This window comes from Sturnira hondurensis, unplaced genomic scaffold (assembly GCF_014824575.4).
Source record: "Sturnira hondurensis isolate 20B ecotype Veracruz unplaced genomic scaffold, ASM1482457v3 Scaffold0010128, whole genome shotgun sequence".
In the NCBI taxonomy this organism is placed as follows: Eukaryota; Metazoa; Chordata; class Mammalia; order Chiroptera; family Phyllostomidae; genus Sturnira; species Sturnira hondurensis.
Window position 1 is genome coordinate 6,496,870 of NW_028082759.1, and position 18,558 is coordinate 6,515,427.

At 38.9% G+C, this 18,558-nt stretch overlaps 1 non-coding gene across 1 annotated transcript; it reads right to left on the minus strand.

Moving 5' to 3' along the window:
• Positions 1-17,272: 17,272 nt before the first annotated feature.
• On the minus strand, positions 17,273-17,379 carry LOC118995634 (U6 spliceosomal RNA). The gene has a single exon (XR_005068329.1). It is a non-coding gene; the product is annotated as a U6 spliceosomal RNA (small nuclear RNA).
• Positions 17,380-18,558: the final 1,179 nt, after the last annotated feature.

An 18,558-nucleotide genomic window follows, 5' to 3' on the forward strand; every position in this document is an offset into this window, starting at 1 on the left:
TGTTGTTATTTTCAAAGAAAGTGAGGCAAGGAAGCAATGTGTAATTTAGGTGGATTGCAGAACAGAACCTTGACCTACCCTGAGTACATTTAGATTCACATTTCATGATATTTTATCAATTTAGTCTCATAACTTCTACCACTCTCTGGAAAATTATAAATAGAGCAGTCAATTTATCGGCTTTACAAATATTGCAGGCCATGCTAAGGCTATTTACCCTACAAACTAATTTCTAGCATTTAACAAAATTAGGACAATACTAGCAAATTATGGCCCCCCCCCAAATGAAGTTCCTATACTTTACTCCCTCTCTTTTCTATTTGTCTGTGTTTTCCTCTAACTGTTCAAATAGTCAACTCAAATGATTTCTCCTCCTAGTAGTTTTTTCTATCTCCCAAAGTCAGCATTAAATCTATTTTCTCAGTGTTCCTGCAACACTGAGTTCAGGTTTCTATTTTGATATTTATTTAATTATGTCCTAACTCCACCATTTTATAAAAAATCACTCTTATAAAAGTAACTAATGACTTGATTGTGACAATAGTTAAGGACGTGTTCATCATGCTCATCTAATTCAAGGGTATTTTCTCATATTTGATATTATTTATCACTTCTGCTCTATATTTTTTATTGTCCTTTTTTCTGTCCATCTAATTTACCTGACTATAGTACCCAATAAATAAATGTTTGCAATAAATGGTTCTGGAGACCATTATGTGATACTCCTATGTATAAATATCGCATTTCAAATTCAAAAGTAGGAGGCTTGAGGTATAAAATTGTCTTTGATTGAGAGAGGAATGTACAGAATGAAGCCCTGATGTCTACTGGAATTCCACTGACATTTTCACAAAAGTACATCGACTATAAAAAGAATATCAGATTCTAGAGGAACTGAATTGAAAACTTGGATAATACTGGTGAGCAATTAATTATCTGGTCTATAAGAGCAAGAGAAAGAAAACTGAACGGAAATCAACACTTGCAAATCCTCTCGTCTGCATATGATGTTAGCAAAATCATGGATACTTTTTCATATTATAAGCAACAGTATCTAACCCAGACAGGCAGCACTGACTCACAAAGACAATGAAAGAAAAGAAAAGAAGGAAAAGAAAGAAGAGAAGAGAAGAAAAAAGAAAAGAAGGAAGGAAAAAAAGACACAAAGGACCTAGTATTCAAAACAAAGAAATTGGATTTTATTGTATGGGCTAGTGTGTATGTATATAAGAATCACCTGGGGAGCTTGTTGAACAGTTCCATTCCTAAGCATTCTGATTCAGTAGGTCTAAGATGAGGTCCCGAGAAATCATTTTTAGCAAAAATCCTCAGTGCCATTTTTGAGGCACATTTGGCATGACAATGTGAGATGGAGAAAAGAAGGAAACTGGATTTGTTTGGACAGCACATTTCTTTGTAAAAAACCCTTGTTCTGAGATTAAGGACACCTGGATTCTAGTTTGGCTCCCTCATTTACTAGCTGTCTTTCTTCAGAGCAGTTATCTAATTTATCTGTCATTTGCATCTTTTGTTAAAGAATTTCATATTATGAACCTTCATTCATTTTTTAAAAAGTTATTTTTCAAATACAATCGATGTACAATATTATATTAGTTTTAGGTGTCTGTTTCAGTAATTAGATATTTTTGTAACTTATAAATTGACCACCCTGATTATTCTCGTACCCATTTCATACCACACATAGTTATTACAATATTGTTGGCTATATTCCCAATGCTGTACTTTACATCTCCGTGATTATTTTGTAACCACCAGTTTATACTTCTTAATCCTTTCAACTTTTTCATTAATTTCCCCAAACTTCTCCCATCTGACAGTCAAAATGTTTTCTGTATCTCTTATTTTTCTTTTTAGATTCCATATGTATCATATAAAATCATACAAGGGGGACACCCCAAAGTGAAATTTATTTATAAAAAATTGTGTGTTCTCACATATTTAAATTTCAGTCACTTTCGAAGTACTCTCCATTTGATGCAGTATACCTATTGAGATGTTTTTTCCACTGCTCAACACAATTTTTGAACTTGTCATTGCTAACGCATTTTAGTGCTTCTGCCATTTTCTGTTTCACCTCTTCCGCATCAGCAAAATGTTTCCCTTTGAGGACTTTGTCATCTGGAGAAACAAAACAAAACAAAGTCACTCAGGTGAATAGAAAGGATGGGGCACTGGGGGTCACGCTACTTTTGGTCAAAAACTGCTGAATGCTCAGCAGAGTATGGGCAGGTACACTCATAAATCACTCATCATGAAATGGGCAAATGCATTGAGTCTTCAAAAAAAGTTCACTGAAGCCAAACACAGCCTCTCACAATAGTGCCAGCTGGTCCACTGAAACAGATGGTTTCCTAGAACACACACCTAGTGGAGGAAGCCTCTACGACAAACGGCTCACCCTCCAGGAGATAATTCTGTTTTGGGGGGGTCCCCCTCATATGTGGTATTTGTCTTTCTTTGTCTATCTCATTTAGCATAATACCATCTAGGTCCATTTATGTTGCAGACAACAAGATTTCATTTTTTTTTATGGCTGAGTCATATTCCATTGTAGCTGTGGAATTACCACTTCTTTATCCATTCACCTACTATGGACACTTAGGTTGTTTCTATACCTTGGCTGTTGTAAATAATGCTGAAGTGTACATATGAACTCATGTCCTTTTGAATTAGTGTCTCAGGTTTCTACAAACAAATACACGGAAGTGGAATTTTAGGGTCCTTCTTTGTCACTTGGTATGGACTTTGTTTTAAAGCCTATTTTGTCTGGTGTAAGTATTGCTACCACAGCTTTTTAAAAAAATTATCACTTTCATTAAATAACTTTTTTATTCCTTTACTTCCAGTGCCTTTCAGTCTGAAGTGAGTCTCTCGTAGCCAGCATTAGCATGAGTCTTGTTTTCTTATCCATTCAGCCACCCTACATCTTTCAATTGGAGCATTTAATCCATTTACATTTAAAGTAATTGCTGGTAGGTACACAGTCATTGTGAACCTTTCTTCTAAGGAGGTAAATAATAAAGCTAAAAAATGCTATAAAATATTTACAGTTTGTGAGACTCAAATGGAAGTTTTATAATGGTAGACTATATAAAGGTTACAGGCTGGCTAAATCAAGGATACCCAAATTAATGAATATGCAGTATTAATGGATACCAGCCAACAGTTGTTTATGTTTTTGAAAAGAAATGTCATTTCTTTTTATTCTTAAATATCAATATAGCCTTTTAAAAAATGCCTTGGTCTAGTTAAAAATCGAGGTAAGCCTTTTTCTCATTTACTTTATTATTTATGTTCCATTTATAACTGTAAAAGAGATCCATAAGATATTCATTTTAATTATTTGTAATCCTTCTTAGATGCTCCAGTAGTTTTAATGCAACGGCTCTTAATGATTTATCAATAATGCATTGGAATACAAAGAACATCTTCTCTCCATTATCAATGTGACTTATCCCTTCTGAACCTTTGGTTCACCTTATAGATTACCTAGTAGTCTGCAGAACAATGTTTACTTTCAGACTTTATGAATAAATATGAAAATATCAAGAGACTGCTTCTTTATGCCAGAATAAAAAACTGAAAATTGAAACTTTTCATTCAACATTCCTTTAAACACACTGATGTAACAACATTGATCACTGTGTGGTTTTGTTTGTCTTTTATGTAGAATAAATGGTTTAACGTCTCAAGACCTCAGTTTCTTTTTTCACTGCTTTTCAATTAAATACGATTCCAGTGTTCCTAAAAACCAGATTATTTATTTAATAGGGTTGAAGTCACAGGTCCTTAAATCATATGAAAGATGTTTTTGTCCTTTTCTCAAAGTTACCTGGTTAGTCACCTTGCAGATATATCTATTGTTTATCAAAAGAATTTTTTTAAAAAAACAACCTAAAACACTGAGGAAATAAGTGAAAACCCTTTGCCATTATTTTGGGAACAGCCATTGAGAGTATCCTTAGTAATAAAGCTAGTTGCTTAGAATTTGAATGTAAGTTCTTCCCAGATCAAAGAAGAAAAATGCATTCAGAACTTACTCTAGTATCCTCACCATAATAACTTCCTTACCATTACAAGTCCAAGCAGCTAACAGGCATGTATAATACAAACTATTTATAAGGGATTGTTACAAACATTTTGAATAAAGTACTAATTATCTCAAAACCCCTATAAATATGAATGCATCTCCAAGTTTTTAGTTGGGACACTGGCCCACAGAGGTGTTAGGCAATTTCTCGAAAGTAGCATCAGTAGTGGCCAGTGCAACTGGAATTTTTCCCTGGGGAGTCGGGTTCTAGTGCTGGCACTTAAAACATTTCAGTTCACTGGATGAGTCTCCTTTAACTCAGACACGCAGCAACAGATGGACTCTGCCATTGATCACAAGCAATCACTTAGATTTTTAATGAGATTTTAAAATATTTTATTTATTTATTTTTAGAGAAAGGGAGGGAGAGAAATATCAATGTGTGGTCACCTCTCATGCACCCCGAACTGGGGACCTGGCCTGCAGTCCAGGCATATGTCCTAGACTGGGAATCGAAGAAATGACCCTTTGATTCACAGGCTGGTGCTCAGTCCACTGAGCCACACCAGCCAGGGGCAGAAGCCCATTTTTAAAGTGGAAGTTTACATGCATCCGTGTGGAATAAAGACAGGACCACTGTTATGGTACAAAAGTCACTGGAGTTACTGAAGTAAAAGTCAGAAAGCCTGTTTTCTTGAACCAGTTCTGCTGGTAACCACCTGCACTCTGAAGAAAGCAAGTTCTATTTCCTTTCCTTGGTTGGTTTTTCTTTTATTATAGTATCAAAGACTGAACTAGGCAGCCTCCAATATCCCTTTCAGCTCTAAAATTTAATGGTTCTATAATTAGAAATAAAATGTGAGTTATGCCCTGGCTGGTGTAGCTCAGTGGATTGAGCAAGTGCCTGCGAACCACAAGATTGTGGTTCGATTCCCAGTCAGGGGCACATGCCTGGGTTGCAGGCCAGTTCCCGGCAGGGGACTCCTGAGAGGCAACCACACATTGATATTTCTCTCCTTCTCTCCTTCCCTTCCCCTCTAAAGATAAATAAATAAAAAATAAAAAAAATTTATAAAATATGAGTTAAACATGAATAATAGGTCATCTCAGGTCAGAAACATATGTCTTTAATCTGTAACATCTCAGGCTCATGGTATCACAGGAAAGCTCTACCAATCACATTTAGCTGCTTTGCTTATATAATTTATGTTCAGAGTTGGTTTGCTTTAGATAACACACTCTTGGCTCTTGTACTGTACCACTGTTGCTAAGATACACTTGTATAAATGAAAGTTATTTTAAATATACATCCTGGTGTAGGGAGGGGAGATAACCTTGGAAAGAGATTGGCCAAAAATTAAACTACCTGTTGAGAGAACGGAGACGATGCTTTAGATATATCTCTAAATGGTCATTTACAAGTGAACCCCAAGATTATTTCATTTCACACTGAAATCAGGCAAATAAAGAGCAAGGACGCAGAAGGAGAGGGAACAAGTCAAAGTTTAAGGTCAGTGATGACAAGGAGTTGCCTCGCAGCTCGGCCATTGGCTGGTCTGAAGGGACACTGACATTGCTGTCGTGTGGCTCTGTAACGATATTTTGTCCTTGACATTTATGTTTCAGTCTTTTCACCAAAAAAGGGAGAGAATTTGATTTTCAACATTCCCAATAGATCAAAGAGTCCTTATCTAAGGAACCCTATTATTGGAGGCTGAAGGGATTACAGCTGGACAGTGGAGTCAGTAGGAACAGTTGGCAAACAGGTTACCTGACAGAAGGGATAACATACTGCACTTTGCCGTGTACAATGTGCCCCGGGGTATCATATGCACCCACTCTTTTGACCCAAACTTTCAGAAAAAGAATCTTATGTTTAAATTTTTTAATTCAATTATTTATTTATTTATATGTAGAAACAATACTGATTATCCAGAGTAATGCTGATTTACATATTCCAGGGTAAAATTTTGCATATGAATATCCTAATTGCTTTCTAGGATTATGCTTTTAATGCATATGTATAAATTTAAAAATTTAAAATATTTGTATAGATAAAAAATTAGAACTACCCATGTATAATGTGCATTGTTATTTTTCCCTCAAAAATTTAGGGAAAAAAGTGCATTATATACAGCAAAATATGGTTGCTTCCGAGTGCTGGGCATTAACATGCAGAAAAGCCTGTGGCCTCCAGGTAACCCCTTTGCTACGGACACCCCCCATCACTTATCCATGTCTTTTTTTTTTTAACTTTAAAAACCACGGTGCTTTCTTAAATTGAAAAATAATTGACATGCAACATTATATTAGGTTCAGGCATACAACATAATGGTTCAGGATTTGTATATATTGCAAAATGATCACCACAATAAGTCTAGTGGACATCTATCACCACACATAGTTACAAATTTTTTCTTGTGATGATTTTTTTAAGATCTTCTCTCTTAGCAACTTTCAAATATGCAATACAGTATTAATAACTATAATCACTATGTACATCCACATGACTTTTTTTCAGACATATTGCAATATTTTATTAAAAAGTTATCCATGTCTTAAAGCTCCAGCAAGTTTTATTTTTTAGGAGTCCCTTGGAAATGCAAAGGAGTGAGGCACAAGGAGGGAGGCTAAAGAAGCCTATGCTTTAGAGGGGAACGTCTGACGACTAACTATCAATAGGATGAAAGGGTGCTGAGCTAGCCGGGGTCTGGAGGGTACCTGGGTTGCCAGGCAAGGGGGTGGAGAAACCGGAAGTGCACTGCGGAGTTTCAAAGGCAGATTTCCGCCTGCTTCAGTCATTTCACCAAGGACCAGCCCCGCTGCCCTAGCTCCTTTTTGGCTTTGTGAATGTGGACTGTTCATTAGCCTATATCCATTTATTTTTACGAGCCTAGGAAATATTCTCATTAGCCACTTTCAAATGATCAGCTTTGCCTAATACACTTCCTTCATTTCCAGAAGAATTGTCCTGCCTCCCAGCCGGTGTCTATTGGAAAAATATAGATTGATTTTATGTTTATTAATGAAAAACTCCTTTAGCATCTGATAAGCTTCTAGAGGGGATGTAAAGCACCACCCCCCCCCNCCCCCCCCCCCCCCCCCCCCCCACTGCCAGGTCTTGTTAAATCTTTGTGAGGTTGACTAATTCAGAAAGGCTGAGCTGAGAAAATGCTCGGCCATCACTGGCTCACTCTCAGTAGCACACCGGATAGGAGCTCTCCCACAATCAGGTCACAACAAACAACTCTTCCTTCCCCTGCCATTTATTATCATTATCATCATTACCACTAATATCGCCACCTGTCCAGCTTCTTCACCAGACTCTGAGTTGTCTGCACACCCAGACATCGTATGTCTTCACGCCCGCCTTCCCCACCCCCTACCACCAGTGTCTAACCTGAGCTCTTGGCCCAGGGTGAGCCTTTGGAAGTATTTCTCAAAGAAATGAAAATGATAAGAGCAGAACACCATTTCACAATTATTTGAAGTAACATCTGAAGGCAGTGGACATTTTTAGTATTTCTCTGTTTCTTAGAGGGGAAAACAGGGCCGAGAACATCACCCAGGGTTTGGCTGATTTTGCGTGTGCTGCTCTGAGTAATGAAGAGCATAGATCCCATTCACAAGAGCTCAAGTTCAACAATTATTGCTTAAGCATCACTCAAACCCACAGGGTTTTACTCACCTTTGGTCTCCTGGTCTCACCCTCGTTTCTCCCTTTTCTTCTTTCCCTTTCATTTCACTCAGGAAAACTTACCCTCTTGTCTTTCTGTGTCTCTCTCTTGTCCAGGCCATAAAAATAGATGAGAAAAAGAGGTTACTCCTGCATATACATAAAAGGTTAACTTGGAAATTGCCGATGTCTAGACTGCTTGGCTAATATAAGGACACAGATCATATATTTCCCCAGCATGTGCCTCTCGGAAAATCCTGGACATGTTGAACTAAAGGATTCAGACAGCTGCACAGAAATGGAACTAAAAACAGAACAAGTGACTCTCACTGCCAAAGAAAAATAAAGAACATAAAATCTTGCCCAAAAGGGACACTAAAAAAGTAGGAGAACATGATAATAACAGACTCGGGGATTCAAACTTACTGTCTTCAGGTAATTCTGTGATGCTAAAGATTTGGATATGTTACATATAGCAACTACCTGAAATTTTCAGTAAGCCACGTGTCATGGGTATGCATATGTAACATACAAGGTATCTGCAATCAGCCATACCTATGGGTAGGTGTTGTTCCACAACTTACTGTCTTGTGACCCTGGGTTTCTGGGCTCTCTAACATCTGATGTACATCAACAGCAATAATCGGTGTGCTAGGATGTTCATTTTTTAGAAAACTAGGGTAATTCAGTGTTGCCTATTTAAAAAAAAAAAACCCTCCCAAATCACTGGTCTGATTTTCACATAATTGTTTAAATAGTATCAGAGACCGGCACTGACCATGAATCCTGACCCTGCTTGGACTCCTCCAAGGCCACCGATCGTTTGGGTGGAAAAGATCAGGGAAGAGCAGGGCATGAGAGGAAACCTGCCCAGTTATTGAAGAGAATTCTGTCCCATTGGCTGTGTGACCTCTTAAAGCCAATCCAACCAGTGCTCACTGAACTTTTCAGTTAAAAATATTTAGTTCAAAAGATGACTTGATTTCAGGTGGTGGACACACAATGTGATATAGAGAAAACTATGTCATCTTATTAACCAATATCACCCCAATAAATTTAATCAAATCAAATCAACATATTTAGTTTAAATAAAAATAAAACAAATGGTAGTTGTTTTGCATATAATGGAATTACATGCTAATTGAGCCCTATAGTTTCTGACCACTATCCTATTCATTATACACATATTGCCTCATTTAATCCTCAAATAACCTTATAAGGCAAGGCCAATCATTGGCACATTTTCAGAGGAGAAAGCTGAAATGACTTAACATAAAAGTTAAGTCATTCGCCGAAGGTGACACAGATGGTGAGTGGGAGAACTGGGATTCAAGCCCAGCCTAAAGGGCTTGAGAAACCACACTTTGAGTTACTCTTCTTTAAATCAAGGTGTTTGCAAAATCTTAGACATGCAAGTGGTTTGTACAACCCCTTGTTCACGTGGGGGGAAACTCGGACCTCAGAATTGGGTCAGTGTCACCAGAGAGTGACAGGTCCAGGGGAAGGAGCCAGGTCTCCTGTCTGCAGGTCCACACGCAAGCCTCACTGTGCATGGAGAGGGAGAAACCCACACATGAGAGACACTTATTGGGTTGTCTGAGCATTTTCAAGGGTGCGAACCAAAGGATATTTGTTCTGAGAGAAAGTTTTTTATATGGTTTAGAGAGCTTACATAAACTAATAGAATGGCCTACAGGAATTATATTTCACCTGCAGCAACAGAATAAGAGTCAATAAAGCAGAGGGAATAGAGAAGAGTGGAAATGAACAGAACTAAAGCTGGTTTTGATTACTCACTGTATCTCCTAATATGAGAAGGTATAAATGGCCATTGGAATTTTCATCCTCAATCCATCACTTATTGGGATATACATATAGGAGAGAGAGATATATACAAATAGGAGATAGATAGAGAGGGAAGGAGAGAGAGAAGCTATGGAAACTGTTACTTTGTGACCTCTTTTTATCTCTGAGCAGTTTGGGGGATGTGTTCATTTCTCTTCATGACCACTGCTCTCCAACCGGATGTGTAATGACTCTGCAAGGGTCTCTCACTGGAGCAACTCAGCACCATTCACATTGTATCATTTCTTCCTCACAACCATCCTGGGAGAGATGCAGTAGAGATTAAATTGTTTCCTTATGTCTAAAGGAAAATGAGGCTCAGAGAAAGTAAGCAATGTACATGCTAAGTGCCTGCACTGACTTTCTGATGGTCATGGTCTCTTGAAGCATAGTTTTATTGACCGCAACATTTTTCCCCTACCTCTGTGGTGGTCTATGACCTAGAAATGTCCTGTAATTTACATCTAGATCTGTGTTTGTGTATTACTGTATAATATTTCCTTTTCTATGGATGATAAAGTTAGAAAAATAACAGAGATGAGAGTCGCTCGCTCTGAAAAGGGACTTCTCAGGTTATGGAGTTGGAACACCTAGCTACTTTCCTGTGGACCTTGTCACAACAGTGGCTCTCAATGTCTATGAATACAGGCTCAAAGGCAAACTCAGAAGCAAGCAGCTGTTTAATGACTGCAGAAATACCGAGATGTACCAGCCCAGAGATAAAGGTTGTAAGGAAAGTTTTCAATCACAGGTTTACTGGGTTGGTGTACATCATACACTAGGCTTAAACCTAACAGACCCTTAGCCCTCGGAGCAGCAAGTTGGAAAGGGAAAAAATGAAGATACCGATATGAATGGCATCAGTCCAGCAAGTCGAATTCTTACACTACAATATCAGAGGGTCCCATTTCAGTACCATCTTCATTTTCCTCCAAAGATCTGCACAGTTTTTGACATAATTGCCCTAATCTGCTGGTTGCTTAAGTGTAGGCAAACGGTTACTATGTGACATAGATAATGAACATTCAGGATGGTGTTGGGCCCTTAAAATAGTCTTGTTTTTGTTTGATGCATTGGGTATTTAAAGCATTTTATGTTACTTGCATTATTAGGACACGGACTAAGTTGTTTTAATAAGGACACCTAGAAACACTTAGAGTACTTTATTATACTCACAGATACCGTGTGTCAGGAACTGGGACAGGGCCAAGCATAGAAGGCTTGCTTTGTTCCAAGATGTCTGGAGCCCTGGCTGGGAAGACATGAAGACCTGGGGGGGGGGGGGTCAGATAGTTATGAGCAGGAATTACCTGGAAGCTTCTTTATTGACACCTCTGTGTGGGGCCATCAACCTGCGCATGGCCTGTCTATGGAGCCTTGGCTGGACACAGCAGGGCAGCTGCATTGCAACCTGATGCTGAGCATCCTAAAGAACCAGGTAAAAATCACATGGCTGCTTCTGGTCATGACTGGAAAGTCACCTGGTGTCCCTTTCGCCACACTTCATTGGTTGAAGAAGTCACAAGAGCTTCAAAGAGAAGAGACAGAGACTCCGCTTTTTTAGGCTTTGTTTTAAAACTGTCACAAGGTACCTAAATAAATTCCCTCTCCAAAGGTGAGCATTCCAGGACTGGGGATGACTCTTGTGTCTTCAGCCCATGGTTTTCAAGGTTTCTCCAATGTTCACCTTTTTTTTAGGCAGCAGAAAGGAGTGAGTGCAGAGTAAGCGTCTGTAAAGAGATGGCCTGGAAATAGAACAGGTCAGATTCTTTCAAAGCTCATCCTCTAACTGCAAGACAGCCTGAGAGAATGGTGTGTAGCTTCCAGGTGTGAAGGGATACATGAGCCCGGGTAAAAGCTGGGGGATTCTGTGACTAAACGCAAGAAGAGAAGGGATACTGGGGGACAGAGGGCCTCTGTCTGCCCCCTGCACTTCCCTCCTCCCCCAAGTTCTGCACACACAATCCTCTTTCTATTAATACAACTACTCCTCATCTCCCCAAAAGCCAGCTCCAAACCTCATCCTTTTTTTTTTCATGCAGCGCAGACCCAGGGTTTCTGGGTGACGCCCTGTCTCCTCCATCACATCAGGCTACGGTCCCTCCTGCTCTGGCAGACCTCCCACGAGAACCAAGGAAAACACGGTGGCAGGAGCTTCCCAGCTGGCTCTGTAGAAGTCAGGTCTGGCTATTTAAAAAAAAATTATGGAGCATCTATTTTTACTTGAGTAATTTTGCCACCTTTTTAATGTATGTAACTCACATATATACTTAGTTATCCTTCTGTCTTAGTTATATTTAAATAAGCAAATATAATAAATACTCAATGTGGCCTAGTAATATCTGTTTAAATCACATATTTCAACGCTTTTTAACTTCTAATTAGGCAATTGGTTCCTTAGTACACTTTCTATTCATTTAGTTTTTTAAAATTTTTTGGGTGACATTGGTTTTTATAAGATAGAGAAATAAACTATCTTTTTAAAAAATCCACTGTAGTTTTTTCCTGTAACTGCAGCTTAGATTTACTCAAACTAATACCAGCATTTATCAAAATCACTTACATTTTCTACATTTATTTCAGTTTTACATTTAAAAATGACTTCTTACACAGAACTATGTATTTTAGCAAATTAGGATTCAGTAGAGTCTATTTTGCTTCTTCTCAGTTATCTTGTTTAATGATCTCAACAGACGCTACAATACAGAAAAAAAAAGGAAAAGAGCAGATGGCCTAGAGAAAGAATCGAAGCAAATCTGGCACTCATTGTTACTATCATTGCCACATCTTTTGTTTTTAAATGACAAAAATCATTATAGTTAGTTTGGGGAAATTTTCCTATGCACTCAGGTCAACTGGGGGATATTGAGATAAGGATTAGAAGGAGGTCCTCTCGCCCTTGCCTGCTTCTTGGGCCGTTAACTGATGAGGCCACCTGAACGTTGCGTGTGGGATAATTAAGTGAGGACTGTGTATCCAATTCACTGCTACTCCTCCTACTCAAGCCCTGACCGTCATCTGGGGACAATCTGGGCATGAGCCACACGTGACAAGGGTTGAAATAAACTTCTAGGCCCCAAATAAAGCCTCTTCTGCCCAAGGTGTTACATCAGCAAATGGAAATTTGGAAAACTTCATGTCCCTATAAATGTTCCCCTTGACCAGAAATGCAGTATACCAGTGATCCCATCCCAAAATATGAAGTGAACTTCGGGAGTCTATACTTAGTTTCTGGTTCCTTATTTATTTTCTGTTTTCTCTTCCTTGTTCCTTTTTCTTTCTCCTATAAAAGTGTCCTGTCTTCTCCCCCATCTTGCTGCTCTCTGGACCCTTGGGAATAGAGACTGTGTGCTTCATGAAGTGTTAACTAAAGTTTGTTTGTATTGCCCACATTGTCTTCTTTATTTTTAGCACAGGCTATCTTAATTCCAGGTAGTTTGTTTCTTGATTCTTTTTTAAATCCTTCTCAAATGTTTAGAGTCCTAGGATCAAAATTATACAGTAACACCTTAGTTAATCAGATTACTTGTGTAAGAAGTAGTCCTGTTGCAGAACAGATGGTGGGGGGTGGGGGCTGAATGATTTAAAAGATCCCCCTTTTTTCTCCATGGGTTCCTCCCCGGTACTAGGTTTACTTTGCCTGCCACCAGAGGAAAGACATCTCTCAATGTCAGAGATTGATGAAAAGGAAAGGAATTATTATTTATTTATAAGTTGTACAGAATAAAGTTCTTTAGAATACCCACACATGCACATAGTCCTTCCTTCTCCCTCTGCCCAGTCTGGGGTACTGTATCTCAGGAAAGAAGTGGAAGTCCATGAATCAGGCTCTGGGCACCATCCACATGGCAAAAAAGGAAGTACTTCCAAAGCTGCGTGGTCCCCCAAAGACACCAAATGGCTGCTGTTCCTGGGCTTAAATCCCAGCGCCAGTCTTCTACAGCCTCATCTCCGGCTCCGCCCACAACTGCCCACAGCTGCCAGCACTCCAGGCGGGTGTGGCCCTGTGGTGCGAAGCCAATTATCTCCAAGCTCTTTTGGACCCCATTACGAATCTCTATTTAGGGTGCCCCTCCTGGCTGCACCCCCTTACAGTCCTGTTAACGAGAGTTTGATAAAATAAAACATTATTTTCTTTTAAAAAGTTGTCACTGAAAAATATTTTTTTTTGGTGAATCCTAAGGCTTTAGTTTTTGTTTCATTGAATTTTTCTTTTTTAAATTGCATTTATCCGGATGACATTAGTTAATAAATTATATAGGTTTCACGTGTACAATTCTATAACACATCATTTATATGTTGTTTTGTGTGTTCACCACCCCAAGTCATGTTTTCTTTCATCTCCATTTCTCTCCCCTATACCCTCTTCTGACTCTTCCCACTCCCATTTTTTGCTTGTAGTTAACATACTGTTATCTGTTTCCTTTTTCCTTTTGCTTAATCCCTTCACAATTTTTCTTTCTTTTCTTTTTTAAATATATTTTATTGATTATGCCATTACAGTTGTCCCATTCCCCCCATCACTCCCCTCCACTTTGCACACCCCTCCCCCACCATTCCCCCCTTTCGTTCATGTCCATGTGTCACAAGTTCTTTAGATTCTGTATTTCCCATAGTATTCCTGCCCTCCTGCCTGTCCATTTTCTACCTACCATCTATGCTACTTATTCACTGAAAAATATTTAGAGATGTATTAGTGAATCAGCATTTTCATACAGAACCTAGTGCCAGTGAGCCTTGCTGTGAAGCCACCTGGAGTGGCAGGGGTATCACCACGGTGCCTCACCATAAGCAACTCATCCCAAGAGGAGAGACCCCCCAGGGTGTCAAGGCCAATGTCCAAACAGAAGAATGTTTCTGAACGCAGTTCTCGAGGAAGCCCTTCAGTTCAGTCTTCATAACCTCACACCTGAGTCCGACAGCAAGGGAGTCACAATAAAAACAGAACAAGAAGAGAAAAAGATCTTAGAAATGTCAAGCATATGTTTGAGCTTCATACATGAGATGGTGCTAGCAGCCTGGACATCAGCACCCTTCATGTGGGGCGCCTATGGGTGCTGTCTGGACAGCAGTGGACATTAGTGTTGATGAGGGCTACCTTAAGATTTCTAGAGGCCCTGAGACTGAAAGGATTATGATTCTCCCATGTGGGCAACCAGTAATAAATAATAATAATAATAATAAATTCCTCCAGGTTGTTAAATAAATATTTGAAAAAATTTAAATTATGATTTTACTATAAAACCTAAATCAATAAATTTTTTGAATAACAAATAAACGTACCCAATCTTTTTTGATGCCTATCTGTTGTGAGTGTTCTAACCATATGCCTACCCTGCCTTAGGTTATCCAGGCTGGCTTTCATAGTGGTCTCTTTGGAGAGGAGAGGGAAGGGCATTACCACTCTTGGCACAGATACCATCTTGCTGACCACAAAACCCCTTATGACACAGGGGCAACAACAGAGACAGAAGCACAGCCAGGGCAAGTCCAAGGGGGAGCGAAGTGTGGTAGGTACCATAGGAAGTCAAGAGTACGGGTTTTTTCAGTTCACTGGGAACCTGCTCAAGTTCTCCCAAACTGCTCAGGAGGAATTCTTGAGGAGTCTAAAGTTTTTGCCAAGTGGTTCATGGAAGAGAAGAAAATGCACTTATAACAATAATTGTGATTCAGTTTTTATTTTCAGGTAGATATAACCTGGCTTTGTGTATGTATGTGTGTGATAGAAGATAAAAAATATTGCAAATAATTGAATCTTGGTGATTCAAAGTTTTGAGTTATTGTAACCATAAATCTATGAACATCGCTTGTGTTATAAATTAGCACAGAAGTACAAATAGAATATGGAAGTAAGTGGAGTTCATGTGTAAAAAGCCATAACAGCCCTGAAAATTATTTTCTGTTCTATTCAATTTTCTGCCATTTTGCATTTGTTCTTATTGTTCAGGGCATGTATTAAAAGTTCAGTTCAATTCAACAAGCACGTGCTGAGCGCTTCCAATGTGTCAGGCACAAAGCAAAGTGCTGGGATACAGAGGTGATGAACACAGAGTCCCTGTCTTTGAAAGCTTCACTCTGAGAAGATAAACCAAAAATGTGTAAATAGAGGGGATGATTAGAGACAGTATGATTACATTCCAACGTATATAACAGAGAAAATAGAAATGACAGGCAAGAAGTGGCAGCACATACAAAAAAATAATTTAGTTGGTGGATGTGGTATTGTGATGAGAAAAACATTTCTAAAAGGAGTTCATGATTGATCTGTATGGGGGAAGGATAGAAGTCAGACAGGCAATTAAGTAGGGGGTGGGAACCACAGGGTTATAACCAAATCACAAAACATTTGGCCTCATTAGAGACTGCGTGTGCATGGTTGTGTGGACCTTTGGGGAGATAAGTCTGGAAGGGTAGCGGGAGTTTGAACTTAGTCCTGAAGGTATGAGGAGTTGCTAAAAAAGTAAATGAATAACATAAATAGGATTTGCATGTTAGAAAATTCGTCTGGCAGCTGTTGGGGAGGTAGACTGGAAGTGATAACCTAGAACAACCAGAGAAGATGAAGTGAGAAATGAGAAGAGTCTCACCTAAGGCTCTGGTATGGAGGTAGAAACAGAAGTGAGTATTTTAGAGGCAATATTTGGTGAAAAGGAGAAAGGAAATTAAGGTGATTCTAATTTTTTCTGATAAGTGGTGGTTCCACTACCTGAAACAAGAAAAACTAAAAGAAAAAGCAGTTTGGGTTTGTGTGCAAGGTGCAGGCTGGTGGTAGCAATTATGGAAGGTAGGCTTGCAATGCTTGTGTGAGATCCATGTGGAGCTTCAAAGAGACATTTCAAAATAGAGCTTTAAAGACAAGTAGTCTAGGCTAGAGGGATATGTTATAATTGATCTTGTTGCCTCTCAGGTAGGTCATCTTACATACAGTATTCAATCATTTTTTACCAAAGTGTAACATTTTCTTACTCCTTGTTCTATGGAGCATAACACACTTTATCACACTTTTATAAGTAAGAACCAAGTAAATGGGATCATAATAAAATATGTTTTAGAAGTCAAAAATGCAAAGGCAATGGCTGAGAATAAATCTTCTACTAGCTATATTTAAAAACAATACTTGCTTAAAAGAGATGGTTTTAATTATTTATGCATTCCTCAGATTGCTGAAAGCAGTGTGGAATTTAGGTTAGAGGCCCATTTTCTGGAATGCACTGTATATTTAATTCTCTGTTCTGCCCCTCAGGGTTGTGTGATTTTTTTTAAAATTATTTTTCATTGCTATTCAAGTATAGCTATCTCCATTTTCCCCTCAACATGCGCCCCCCACTTCCCACTCTTGAACCTACCCCCTTTGGCTTTGTCCACGTGCCCTTTGTCCATGTTTCTTGATGGCCCTTCCCCTATTTTCCCCATTATTCCTCTGCCCCTTCCCCTTTGGTTACTGTCAGTTTGTTCTTTATTCCAATGTCTCTGCTTATATTTTGTTTGCTTGTTTGTTCTGTTGATTAGGTTCCACTTATACATGAGATCATATGGTATTTGTCTTTCTCCACCTGGCTTATTCACTGAGGATAATGTTCTTCAGTTCCATCCATGCCATCGCGAAGGGCAGGAGCTCCTTTCTTATTGCTGCATTGTATTCCATTGTGTAAATGTATCATAGTTCTTTTATACATTCATTTACTGATGGTAACTTGGGTAGAAATATGGAACACTTCATGAATTTGCATATTATCCTTGCACAGGGGCCATGCTAATCTTCTCTGTACCATTCCAATTTCAGTGTACGTGCTGCCGAAACAAGCGCTGAGCTCTGTGATCTTACACAACTGCCTTATGCTCTCTGTACTTCAACCTTCTCATGAGGATACTTAAAGTGATAACTTGAGGATAACATACCGTATGGGATTTCTGTAAAAATTAAATAGATATTATAGGTTAAGCATGTAAAAGAGAGCCAGCATATAGAAAATGTTCAGCCCTGACTGGTGTAGCTCAGTGGATTGAGCACGGGCCTGCGAACCAGAGGATCGCAGTTAGATTCCCAGTCAGGGCACATGCCTGGGTTGCAGGCCAGTTCCCAGTGGGGGACTCATGAGAGGCAACCATACATTGATGTTTCTCTCCCTCTCTTCTTCCCTTCCCCTCTAAAGATAAATAAATAAAATTTTAAAAAAAGAAAATGTTCAATAAGCATGATCTGTTGTGATCCTCAATGAACAGTAGCTTTTGTTATTCTTCTGACCTAAATCTTCCTATATTGGCAAAGAATGCTCTTTAATTTCTTTTCACTCTTATGTCTGTATCAAGCGAACCCAAAGTTGGTACATGACCTAAGTAGAAATTGTGTTCATTTCAAAAGGGCTTGATGCAAGATGAATATGTAGATTTTTCTTTTAGGGAAATTCAGATATGTTCCAGCATTAAGAAAAATAAAAACAGATTCAATATTTTAAAAAATATACAATCAATTTGGGGGAAAATTGAACTGTTTGGCATCATCTGCAGTAATCAACCAGCTAATAGTTTCAGTTTTTCCTTTTAACACAGAAGCAATCCCAGTCTTACCAAACCAACTGTGTGAAGGACAAAAGGGAGAGATTATAAAAGTTTGAAAAGAAAACACATGCCATTAATAAGCCTTAATTGTGAAAAATGGAGGGTGATATTTGTACTTGGCCATTCTTGTGATAGATTCCGAAGCAGATAGTATTTGCTTGGAGAGTCAGCTCCCCATGTGTACAGGAGAGGGTGTGGGAGATGCAGTATAGGAGGGAGGGAATAGAAATTTCAGACAATGAAGGGATTACAAAATAAAGGACACCAAACCAAAAGTTTCAAATCAAAAACAGTAACAATCGCCCTGGCCCCTTCTCCCACCCCAAATCCCTATCCATGTTTCTTTCTTTCTTTTTTTTTTTTTTCTAAGTGAAGCTTCAGTCAGGAGTGACCCTGACTGGGAATCAAATTCCCTGACTGGGAATCG